At 41.5% G+C, this 12,817-nt stretch overlaps 1 long non-coding RNA gene across 2 annotated transcripts in view; it reads left to right on the top strand.

Annotated features, from left to right (window-relative positions):
- Positions 1-12,817, top strand: part of LOC132246624 (uncharacterized) — a 71,038-nt gene that overhangs the window by 35,429 nt on the left and 22,792 nt on the right. The window lies entirely within an intron of this gene.

Genomic DNA, 12,817 nt, shown 5'->3' with positions numbered 1-12,817 from the left:
GAGACAAGTTTAAAATAATCAAGAGGGAATACTTTATTTTTTTTACACAGCATACAGTTATCCTGTGAAACTCATTGCCACTGGAAGTGGTAGAAGCAGATAGTACAGTCAAGTTCAAAGAGGGATTGGATAAATTCATGGGGGATAGGTCCACTGATAGCTATTCAAAAGAGCAGTCACGGATGTATCCTCTGACATCCCCAAGCCAATGATGGTTGATGCCAGAGAGGGTATGACAGGAGATGGATTACACTAGACATGCCCTATATGCTCTCCCGCTAAAGCAGTGGTGCCAAATTTATCCAGTAGGGCTGTGTGAAAAAGCACCATTTCGATTCGACTTCGTTTCAACAATTTGACAGAACAGCATTTCATTTTGAGTGTCATTTAGTTTCAAAAGCACTGTTCCATTTCGTTTCATCAAAACGGTTTTGCTGTCTCAATGCTGTTTTGATGTTTCACCCATAAGTTATTATAGGGAAACATAAAATGCAGCAGGCAGTCAGATCAGGGGATCACCTGCACCTCCAGGAGGGTTGTGGGGGCTGTGCCAGAGTCCTTCCAGGGGTGCAAGCCCCTGATCTGCCTGCCAGATGAGAGAAGCTGGGTGCTGCTGCCTGGGACCAGCACCAGGAAGATTGCTGCTGCTGCCATTCCCAGGTAGCAGCACCAGTTCCTCTCATCCAGCAGGCAGATCGGGGGCTCGCCTGCACCCCCAGGAGGGCTGCAGGGGCTGTGCTGGAGTCCTCCTGGGGGTGTGGGCCCCTTATCTGCCTGCCAGATGACAGACTTACACTGGGCACAGCCCGCACCCAGTGCAGGGAATATTGGTGCTGTTGCTGGCCCCAGGCAGCGGCATCTGGCTGCTGTCATCTGGCAGGCAGATTGGGGGCATGCACCCCCAGAAGGGCTCCAGCACAGCCCCTGCAGCCCTCCCAGGGGTGCCAGCGGGCCTCCAAATCTGCCTGCATGCTGGCAGAAGGCAGGTGGCACCATCTGGGGCCAGCAGCACCAGGGTCATCCCTAAGGGGCGCAGATCAGGGTGACTGACCCAGGCCCCGCACTTTGGGGGGCCCTGCGAAGCCAGCCAGACAGATCTGGGGTCCACCAGCACCCTTGGGAGGGCTGCAGGGGCTGTGCCGGAGTCCTTCCAGGGGTGCATGCCTCCGATCTGCTTGCCAGATGAGAGGAGCTGGGTGCTGCCAGCTGGGACCGGCACTGAAGCCAGTAAGCCTCACTTCAAAACTTGAAATGTTTCAAAACGTTTTGAAACATTTTGAGTTCCCTTGTTTCATTTTGAAGCTGTTTCAAAGGCTTTTGTTTCATTTCAATTTCACTGTTTTGAGCTTGAAACGCATCAAAACAGCTTTGAAACAATATGCCAGGTGAAATTTCACACAGCCCCTATTATCCAGCCCCTAGGGGCAAATAAGTGATGCATGACTGGTCTGTGTCCCCATCCAGTACAAAGGGCCATACCATGTCCAGAAAGTTAGTGGCAAGCTGAGCAATAGCAGTGTTATATGCTGTGGCTTTGGAAGCCATGGCTATTAATACTGCCATTGCTTCCTGCCACCAAATTTCTGGACCCGTGGGGAACTCCACAGCTGGATGACACAGCTCTGCAGGTCAGACCTGGCCCACAGGCCACATCTTGGTTACCCCTGCTCTAAAGTATCTACTATTTGCCACTGTCAGATACAGAGTACTAGAGTAAATGGACACTTGGTCTGACTCAGTATAGCACTTATGTTTCTTATGCCATTAAATAATATATAATTCTATAATGCCTAACTTTTAAAACAGTAAATACTAGACTATTCTACAGCAGTGGTTATAAAGCCTATGTCTTCCAGTTCCAATAGCGTCACTAGAGTGTTCTGGACATTAACTGTGCATCTTTAAAAAAGTATGTTACTTCTTGTAATCTTATATAATGCCTTTCATATGTGCTGCTTTGAATTTATGCAGCATGCAAAAGATTGCAAAGCACTTTGCAAACTATATGCACACAGGAATCATTTCATCACTGAAATGCAGCCATCTCTCGGGTACAGAGTGGTAAGCAGATGGTCAGAACACAGCACACTCCAGAAGAGCAGAAAGGGGGGAAAAACTGGGCCAAGAATGATGGGGCAAACCCACATTTACAAAACGTGCCTTGTGGTTTCTAATGTGTGCACAGGGAAGAAAGAACCTTATATTTCAAGATCCCATCCCCCTGAGATGTAACTTATCCAGAGAGGCATCCTACATGCCATGATGTATCAGAGCCTGGTGTATTTCAACATTCACAAAGCTAGATAGCATATATCATAAATCTACAATTATCTCTGGCATGTGTGCACAGTTGGCTTTTATTTTTGTGAAGATGATCATTTTAAGGGTGTCAGTGAGTGCATGGGGAAACAATTTAGGGGATAAAAAAAAGAAAAAGAAAAAGAAAGATTCCCAGCCAAATGCTCTTACAGGAAACATTTATTTGCACTAGAGTGTCTCATCTAACAAAGTTCCACTATATTTTCCCACAACAGACAGGAACTTGTCTGCATTAGCATTTTAAGAAATGAATCCTAAAGACTAGCAAGTGTCAATAAACTGTCACGAGGAGGATTGATGGTTCTTAACAGATCTCTTCTCACTCAAGTGCAAATGACTGTCTTTTAGTTCATCACAGGCATTTTGGTCAAAACAATCTTTTCTTGTTTTCACATAGCCCTTAAAAATTCTCAGTAAAGCAAAAACGAAGGGTCTGGTGATCTTCTTCTCACTTTAATCAATCGCAAAACTCCTATTGAGCTCTCCAGGAACAAAATCAGGCCTTAGATGTGTGCAAACTAAATATAATTCTCTTCCACCTGATAGTTTGGTTCACTTTACAAACAGAGAGATTTAGAGGGCATGGTGGAAAGACTATCACAGAGAGAGAGAGAGAGAGAAAGAGAGTGTGGAAATCTGGATGTGTAAAGACTAAGTTGTTTTTAAAACAAAAGACACATTCTGCATAGTGGGTAATGTAATACACACCAAGCATAAAACTGCTTTTGGTTAGACTTTTGTTTTCTATTTAGCACTACACACATCTGCAAGCCTTATTTACCGATTGTACTTTAGTAGTCTAATTAGTAACCACATGATTCTTTTATACATGTGACATTCACAAAATCAGAAAAAGATGTGAAAATGGAAGTACTCTATTAATGTAGTTGGGCAGAGAGTATATATGACCACTGTACAGCTGTCTTTAAATGGGGCGGGGTGGGGAGCTGTTTCTTTTCGGAGAAGTGAAAGATTTTCACTTATGTGCTGGTTCAGTGACTTTTGGGCATTGGTGACTGGTGCCACCTTAGTCAGGGGGGTACGTGCCCTCCCAGCAACCAGTTAGCGACTGGAGGGGAGTCCCCCCGCTGCCAATTATGCCGACTGGGGAGTGCGGCCTGTCAGGGGGTACACCAGTGCTTTCAGGGGGTGCACGTGCACTCCCTAGACATCACCACTTTTGGGAAAGACTGATGGCAAAATCAGATTACATCTACTGGTTTGAAGCCGTGGAGTTCTATGTATTAATAGCTGAAAAAAGCTGCTTTCCCCCTAAAGAGGATGAGAAATGGTTCAGCTCAAGTAGCTATTATGTGACACTGGGCCATGACTAGGACCATGCAGGTAGGCATAGTTCCCTACAACTTATAATTATAATGGGAGCTACCGTGCTTACCTTAAACTAACTTTGGATCACTAACCTCCCAACAACCACCATAAGGTATTTCTGCAGTCTGAACCCAAGCAAGGTTTTAGGCCTATTAAGTAAAGGGTAAATTTACATGGTACAAAATACCCCTCTTTGCCTTTGAAATATGTCCTTACATCCCACGTGCCCCCCTGCCCCTTGTTAGCCAACAAAGTACAGGCCCCAAGATATGATCTGTGTTAGATCACCTCCCCAGTCCCTTGGAAAGAAAACCTCACTCCACCAAGGTCCCTGAAGGAAGGGGTTAAAATTAGGAAATATGGCTGTGTCCAAGATCCAAACCAGGCAGGGAACTTGAACCTGAACCTAGTTCTTCCAGGAGAATTCCCATATGGCTTTATTAGTCAGGGGTAGCAGTTTTCTCTTTTGAACCTGTCTAGCAACTCCACCCTCAACCTATGAATCCTTCACAATGGAAATTTCCTTGCAACCAGTGCCCTCTTCCCCCTCATCTAAAAATAAGTTTCATTTTTTAATATATCAGACAAAAAACCTTGCATCATTGAAAAAAATCTGAACAACTTTAGGGATTATGACATCTCTCCTCTCAGGTAGGCAAATGTTCTCTCTCAGTTAAGCCAATGTGTAAACAGAGAAGTTAATAAGACACCACTAATTTGTTTGCTTCAAAACAAGTTGGTTGATGAGAGACCATGTGAACTGACAAAGAGCTAATCAATCTCACCTCACCCCCAGGCCTTGTTGCACATTAATTATAGGCAGCTCCTGGAGCTCTGAACTCCTGGATTGTCTACACATTAACACCTGAAACTAGTTTTAAGCACACTTTAGGTGGCTTAAAAATTATGCTACCCCAGGACAGATTTATTTGTGATCCGTGTTCCCCAGCTCATGTTCCATTAACATGTGCCTGCTCCCCACAGAGAAGCTGCCCAAGTTGCAGTCCTCCAGCTTTATAGATTTTTTAAACCAGAAGGGACCATCTGATTACTTAGTCTGACCTTCTGAGTAAAATTTCACCACCTGAATAGAATTTCACCTGGCTTTCCCAGGTATTTTCGTAGAAAGAATGTGTGCTCATTGGAGTTTCATCAGTGAAAACTGCATGGCAGAAGGTTTGAGCAGAAAAGATTTTTGCATGCCAGTGGCCAGAATAATTTACACAGAAGTGGGTTTGAACAGGGATTCTTTTTTCCCTGGCAAACTAACACCTTGAAATGGTGGGCTTCAGCATAACAGCAAATGTGCCCTGAACAGTTCCCCATTTCTACCTTAATTCACTCTATCCATCTTAGACAAAGCCAGGCCTATGACCTCCAAGTTCTCAGTTCCTCTAAGATGACCCACTTCATATTCAATAGATCAATTACAGAGTTTAGAAACCCAGTCAATCCAGTCCATGCAACATTGCTAAGATCTATGTTGTTTCATGCTGGATCTTGAAGCATCTTATTTGCTATGGCAACTTGGAAGGAGGGTGGCTCCATAATCTCAGACTTAATGGGACAGAGGCATGTGACTACTAGTCAAGAGGACTAGCACTCCCTATATTCTCAACCCAGTCCATTGCTATGCAACACCTAGGCACTACAGTGATGGTTGCTATAGACAATCCTAAACTAGAAATTGCAAACAATTAATTTTGCATTGACATTTTCGCATGGCATATAGCATTATGCACATAAGCTTCTATGCACTGAAATCAAAATCAGATTACTTTCCATACAGACTTGTATTAAGAGCATCTTAAACAATGGATTTAATGAGTTGCATCCTACTGCCACTGTCTTCCCTAGCTGAACTCTGTAAAGTTTTGTCTCAGGGCATATGCAGTTGAGCAGCACTTTATAGTCCTGGTCAGCTCTGAAGAATTTCAGATAAAGGATTCTCAGTTGGGGTCTCAATGTGGCCGGTTTTATATAATGAACATACAGTGGGATAGTGTTTGTAATGACAGCTACTTCTTCACACTGGGTGAGAGAAGCTCAAAGCTAGGGAAACACTGACATGTCATTCGATAAACTTATCAAGGACTTCTGCTTACCCATCACTACTGAATGAAGATCACTAAGATCACTTTGTTTTACTTAATGAAGATCATACCAGCATGGAAAGCATGAGAAGACAGCTTGGGAAACGATGCTTTAGATTGGCAGGGAACTGCAGGCTCTGGCCTCCCATCTTTAGCTCTTGAGTGTTTTCCACCAACTTTTTGCTTTACAGCTTCATAGTAACCTTGCCTGTATCAGTGCTGTGCTGCTCCTCCTTCTGAGTTGTCCCCTTTGAAAGCCTGCAAATGCTGCTGTGACCCTCATAAACTCTGCAATTAAAATGACCACAATAGGCTCCTGATATAGTGGACACCAGTTGAAAGTGCATTACATATTGTTCATATATGTCATCCAGCATTTGCAGGGATACTAGTTAACTGAAAGAAACTGGAATTAAAGAAAGAGCTCAGAGAAGCAGAAGGTCAATATAGGAGTTGTAGCTGAGGCACAGAGAGCAGTGTACTTTGCCAAGCTGCTAAGTGCCAGAAGTTCCTTTATTTCCCAGGGCCCCAAACACATCCGTTTCCAGACTTTCAGCCTTCCTTAATTCCATGTCTTTCATTCTCCACCTCAAAAATCAGCATCCCTACTGATTTTTGAACATCTGCAGGAGCTTCTGCTGAGAAGGAGCCCTCTAACAAATAGTAAAGTACACACTTCGCAATGGTCATTATTTAGGCTGTTCAGTTCTTACAAATTTTCTCAGCAGGACCATTAGTCATATGGAGCCTTCAAAATCCACAGTAGTTTTCAACAACCTTACAACATAATGCTTCAGAAACAAACACAAGAGGCCTTGATCTACAGTGTTTTGCCATTGACTCTAATGGGTGCGGGACTTGGTATTTCTATATGGTTATTAAAAAAATTAAAACCATGGAAATATGCAAGCAAAAACTTTTACTGAAAATTGCTACTACATATTGAAGTGAGAATCGGTGCATACAAATGACAGCTAGAGATTAAAAACAAAATATTTAGGCATTTTAAAGTACTAAAAAAAACCCAACCCGTGGAAAGGCAAATAAATATTTAGACAATTCCACAGTTTCTGAACAGAAGTTCAAATACAGAATATCACAATAAAATCAAAAGCCAACCTGAACTCTACCCCAGGAGACATATCAATGACTCCTCAAATCAAGAAAGGTGCCAAAAGCAGACAATTATACAATATTTTATAGTTGACATTTTATGTGTTTCAGAAAGTATTTACTTCATTTCTTTCATGCTTATCAAAATGTGCCTTGGGTTTCTTCTGTCTTTTAATAAGCTATCGGACAGGGAAACTATGAAGCTTCCTGTGCTTTTTTTCTACTGTAGAGCATAAGATGCTCTTGAAGTGAGAGCATTCAGTGTATGCTGAGCCCTGATTAGTTGTGTATGTAGAGGATAGACAGACAGACAGCTGTTCCTCTCGTACCCATGCACTGAATTAGTAAACTACACCAAGATGTGACCACTCTCTTCCTGGAGGAGTTGCTTGACTACATTTTATAAGGTCCAGTACTACTGAAATCCATGGGAATGTTGCCACTCATGTAAACAGGAGAGGAATCTAGTCTCAAAATGGCAGACTACCAAGCAAAGTATGCTCCCTATTGACCTATGCAGAAAGAAGGCTGGCAGCAAGCCCTGAGCTACATGTATGTCACTAATAAAAGATCTGTTTATTGCCCTTAGTATAATGCCTGGTATAGAGAAAGCTGTCTCTCTCTTAACTAGAATTCCTTGGGTTTTTTTGGTTGGTCCCAGATAGGCCTCTTTAATGATCATTAAAACATTAGGACACATGGTTAAAGATACACAGCCTCTTGAAGTTACTTGGATCCATTTAAAACCTCTGCTGTGTTTGAACGACAGGGTTTCAGAGTCTGAGGAGGGAAAAAAGAGTGGAAAAAAAAGTAGTAGGTAGGAAATGGAAAGGAAGAGAAGGATTAAATTAAAAGTTCTGCCAGGATGTAGCCATAGTGATCTAATTCACCATGGGCAGAGAAACTTCAGGGAGTACTGAGTTTAAAGGGCTGGAGCTCCTGAAGACAGCTGGCACTCAGCTGGTGATGCTGCTGGTTTAGTACCATTCCAACGTATCCTATAAACTAAACCAGCACAAGTTTCCTTTTCTTTTCTTTTCTTTTTTTTTTTTTTAAGTGACTTGCACAGGAAATTTTTCCTCATTGCATGTAAAAGCTGTTCAATTCCCTGGAGAGAGAGACTTGGCAAGTCAGTTACATGAAAAGTAGAAGCACTGAAGCATATGAACAAATTTTAACAACATGCAAGTGTAACTTTTATTGCCAACAGTAGATATGCATTGGAATTTGAAAATAACGCCTATGTGCCAAAATGCAGTTGCTTTTTTTTTTTTTTATCTACAAAGAACATTGTGGTTTTGTTTGGAGATGAGTTGCATTGTCCTGATTTATTCAGTTTGTAAAAGTATCTGATTTGTTTCCACTGGGGAGTTGATTTTTTTTTTTATTATTATTATTTAAAGTGAGTTATCTGAGCTGGTGAAAATGAAAGGAAGAAAATAGAATTGTAACGGCTGATACAAATGTTAAGCTGGGATGTCACCTGCAAGAACATTTTGTCCAAAAAAAATAATAAAATAGAGGAAACCATAAAAATACAGATTTGTTGATTTGTTAGTTGCCAACAGACAATGCCTTTAAAAAAGCATCCTTATTCTGAGTACCCTGTTCGGGGGCATTGTGATGCTAATCTTGCCAGAGCAATTAAAAAATATCTAATAATAAAACATGGATCTCATTTATGTGGTGTAGAAAGTTAATAAAATAAAATCTATGGGAAGTGTTCTGAACAATCAGTTGTGGTTTATCATCATGAATTTGCTGGCAGTTAGATAATTCAACACAGGAAAAGAGTTAACGCCTAGCATAGATAATACACACAGAAAGCACTTTTGCTGACTAAAATAGTTTTTCTAGTTCTGCTTTATTTATTTCATATTTTGTGGTCTACTGAGAACCTGAGAGTTGGGATCCAACCCAAAGTCCAGTGAAGTCAATGGAAAGATCTTCTTGTGGATTTCAATGGGTTTTGGATCAGCCTGGAAGAAGAGATTTCCAGACATATTAGCTACACTGAACTTACTGAGACCAGCTTTCATTTAAACTGATATATTTTAGCGAGTGTGCTTTCTAAATAAACTTTTTTTTCCAGCCATAGGAATATGTGCAAAATAGATTTTACTTGTGATTGTTTGCTTTTCAAACATGTACCAAATAAACTCAATACTGAGAATATTTAGTATCAGTGTGATCAGTAAGAAACAATATTTCAGCAATGACTTCTCATTTACTCTCTTGGACTGAAATTTACTCTGTTCAAAATATCAACTACAGCACATGAAAACAATTTTATATATATATAAAATAACCACCACCAAGTCATACTTGTGAAGAATCCTTTGTTTCAAAACACAGGGAAAATAGATTGATGCTTAACTTTTTACCCATGAAGAATTTATTGAACTAGCTTGTCTACATCTTCTGTCAAGACTAGAAGTCTGTTTCAACAAGTGGAATCCCTAATATTTAGAAAGGTAATGCTTAGATAGCAAGTCAGAGTTTACAACATGCTCTGATGGCTTTGCTCAGCCATGTTTCCTCTGCTAGGATTTGGGAGGGGAAACCTTTACTATCTTTTAGTTTGTTGTCTTTTGTCAGCCACAAAGAGCAGATTTTCTTTTGTAAATCCTTAGTAATTAAATGAGTACTTCAGTGGTTATGGTCTTCAATGGCTTTGTTTCCTAGGTTTTGCCTTTGACAGTCATATTTCGCAAAGGCTTCTAAGATGACTAGGCACCTTACCCTACTTAACACTAAACCAATTGATGCCCGAGCACACTGCATGAAGGAGGAAAAGATTCATTAATGGCACTTCATTAAAGAACTGCAATGGGAAGCTGTAAATGTGACTGAACCAACTGAAATCCAGAGCAAGCTGTCTATTAGGAAAGCAACAAAGACAGTTTCGGAAACTGAACTCTGGCTCCACTGCAGCGGATTAGGAAGAGTGATGGGATTAGTGTTTAATGACTTGGTGCAAGAGACAAAAGGAATTTCGACAAAGAGGCTTAGATATGGAAGAATTAACACTCTCTATCCCAACCATGCCTCTGATGACTTCCAACATTCTTTTCTGGCTCTGCTGCAGTTTGAAGAGAAAAAAAAAAGACTGGTAAAGCTTTAATACCTCCTTAGCTTTTTCTTAAACATAGTAACTTAAAAAAAAGTCTTTGAATTTTTATTGATACATGCTTCAAAAAATATGCAAAGCTTATCATTAATAAGGTGACCTTGTATTTTAGCACATAGCAGGTGACCAAACTCCTAGCCACAAGTGATAATTGTTTTATAGAATATAAGTCTTAAAATTATGTCCTCAAAAGAGCATGGAATTCTGTGTTTAATTGCATGGACTTGAGAAATCCTTTTTTACTTTCAGTTACATCATGCAAAGGGGGGGAGAAATTCATAAGCCTCTACACTTAGATGGAAACTGCTAACTCTGGAGGGATTGCTCAGCTGAGTTGGGGCAGGCGAGCCTGCTCTTATAGAGGTATAATTCCACTGGAGTAACTCCTGACTTTTTCCCATGCAAGAGACAGGAAAAGGAGGCCCTAAGTGAGGAATTATTTTCTGAAGAAAATATCTTCAAGCTGTAAGGAGTTCCAAAAGGAAAGAGGAAAAGAGAAACAAAGTAATTGAGCCCGGTGAATGTCACAGGAAATGTTATCGTATCTTACACTAAGCAGTGCTTAAGTAGCTGACCTTTTGGACACGGGGGTAGACTTGACATCAAGCAACTATACTCAAGCACCTGCAAGGAGTAAGCTTAAATGGAAGTCCTGGGAGGTGCTCAGTATGTACTATGAGGTGCAAAGAACTCAAATCCCTCTAAGGTCGGTGAAGCTGTTCAGCATCACGCAGGATCTGGGTCAGTGTGTCCTTTTGTGAATTGACAAGGGGCAGCAGAAATTTTACTGGAGGCAAAACCCCAGCTCCGAGGTGCAAGAGGCTGCTGCACTGTAAACCAATTCAACATGTATTTATTTTTAACCAAGTCAAAGTACTTGCAAAATAGCTAGGTATTCATTTCACATGTTAGCCAATATGAAATGCTCCTGAGCAGCTTTAGACTCCAAAGTATTATTTAACCAGCGTGGTTTAGCAGGACAATAGCAGCCCCCTGCCGCAATCCATTCAGAGGCAATACCATCAGTCAGTGTGAAATTAAATACATTACAGAGTAAGAGCTTAATGTGTTTTATAGGCAGTTGTTCATCCACATCAAACTTTAGCTTTTAAAATCCTAACATTTGATCCCACAACAGGAACCATGCCTTGAGAATGAGATTGGCACATTTTCACTGCCAGCAGGGCAGGAAAAGCAGAGTGCAGCCTTCAGTAGGAAATGCAATTGGTTGAAAGGAAAAAATGTTCATGTCGTCTTAGCTTTTCAGGGGCACAGACACTTTAAATCCTAATGCAGTGTTGGAAACCTGGTAAATACAATCCCAGAGCTGCCCTTTGTTGGCTCCCAATTTCCTGACTGGATTTGTGTTTATGGAGTCACTGTTTCCCAGTGCAGTGCATATGGCTTCTATTTATCACAGATTTAAAAGTCCAATAACACTAAAGGTGTTTCACTCATTCACACTAAGAATAATCCTGCTACTCAAGTGAACAGTTCTGACATGGACAGTCCCCCTGACTTGCATGAAACTGCTTAGGGGATAAAGTTTATTTCCAAGTAAGGATTTGCAAGATGAGGCCCATCTGCTAGTTCAGTGGGGGTCAACCTTTATGGCAGACATGCCACAAATTAGCCCCACACTCCCCCAATTGCCACTCTGATCCCTTCTCCTGCCTGATCAGCTACTCTGTTTTCAGTTCCCTGCCCTGAGCTCCCTAGTCAATCTGCTGCTGTGCTGCCTGCCTCCTCCCCAGTTTGCCAAGTGCCACACACAGAGGCTGCCCATACTACAGGTTGGCTACCCCTGTGCTATTAGATTGTTCCTGGGGCAAACCAAAAGTGGCAGATCCTTAGTTAAGCTTTATATGCAGAACTCCCCTGACTTCAGAAAGTAACACTGATCTACTGATGATCTGGCCCCAAATGTGCAAAACGTCTCTTGTTATAGCAACAGCTGAGCAGTGAAAATAGTTCAACTTGTTAAAAAAACTTTTCAAGTTGTTAAATTCAGTTCTCAATTACCTCAACTTAATTCAGGAGTAAATTCCATTTGTCTTAATGGAGTAATTCTGGATATAAATAGGTATAAGTGAGATCAGAACTGGGTCCTTAGAGAGTCTCCCGCCTTCTGTGTTGCTTTTCAAAACACTGCACTGATAAACCCCAGTGGTAAAAATGATTATTTAAAATATCTTCAGAGCTATCTGTTATCCAAAATGGCTTTTTCAGTGTTGAAAGAACATCAAACATTTTTCGAATGCATAATCTGCTCTCAACACTGGAACACAGTGCCAGGAATATTCGTCAACCTTATGTTTTTGGATCATGTGTCACAGTGGATTATCTGACACTCCGTGAACATTGACTGCTTCCTCCAGTTGCGGCTACAAAACTTGTTCTCAGGCATGCCACGGGACGCTGTAACCACCCTGAAGTGAATCCTGCATTCACAGTGCTTGTATTGTGTCTTTGCAGCCTGTAAGCAAAACCATGTCTTGCATCTTGATGTATAGCTTCTTGTCAAAACCATGCATCCAAAAGCAGCTTCTATGGCCAGTTTTCCCCAGTCACGTGCATGTGATAAAGGACTGAAATATTCCTAGAGTTGAGAAGGCCTTTATCTAGAGGTGCAATCTGGGGGGCTGGGCCTCACCTAAATAAATACTTTAATGCCTTGGGAGGAGTGGGTGGGAAGCTGTTTAGGCTCAAATGGGGTCAGTGAAGCTCTAGGCAAAGACATGGCTGTTTCAGCATGCTGTGGGGGAGGGGCAGAGAGAAAGGATGAAGAGATGGTAAAGGAAGAACTGAGTTTACTGCCAGTTTGAATCTCCAG

This window comes from Alligator mississippiensis, chromosome 1 (genome assembly GCF_030867095.1).
Source record: "Alligator mississippiensis isolate rAllMis1 chromosome 1, rAllMis1, whole genome shotgun sequence".
Classification (NCBI taxonomy): Eukaryota; Metazoa; Chordata; order Crocodylia; family Alligatoridae; genus Alligator; species Alligator mississippiensis.
Note: the sequence above shows the minus strand (reverse complement) of the source record. Positions and strands in the feature narration are given on the sequence as shown.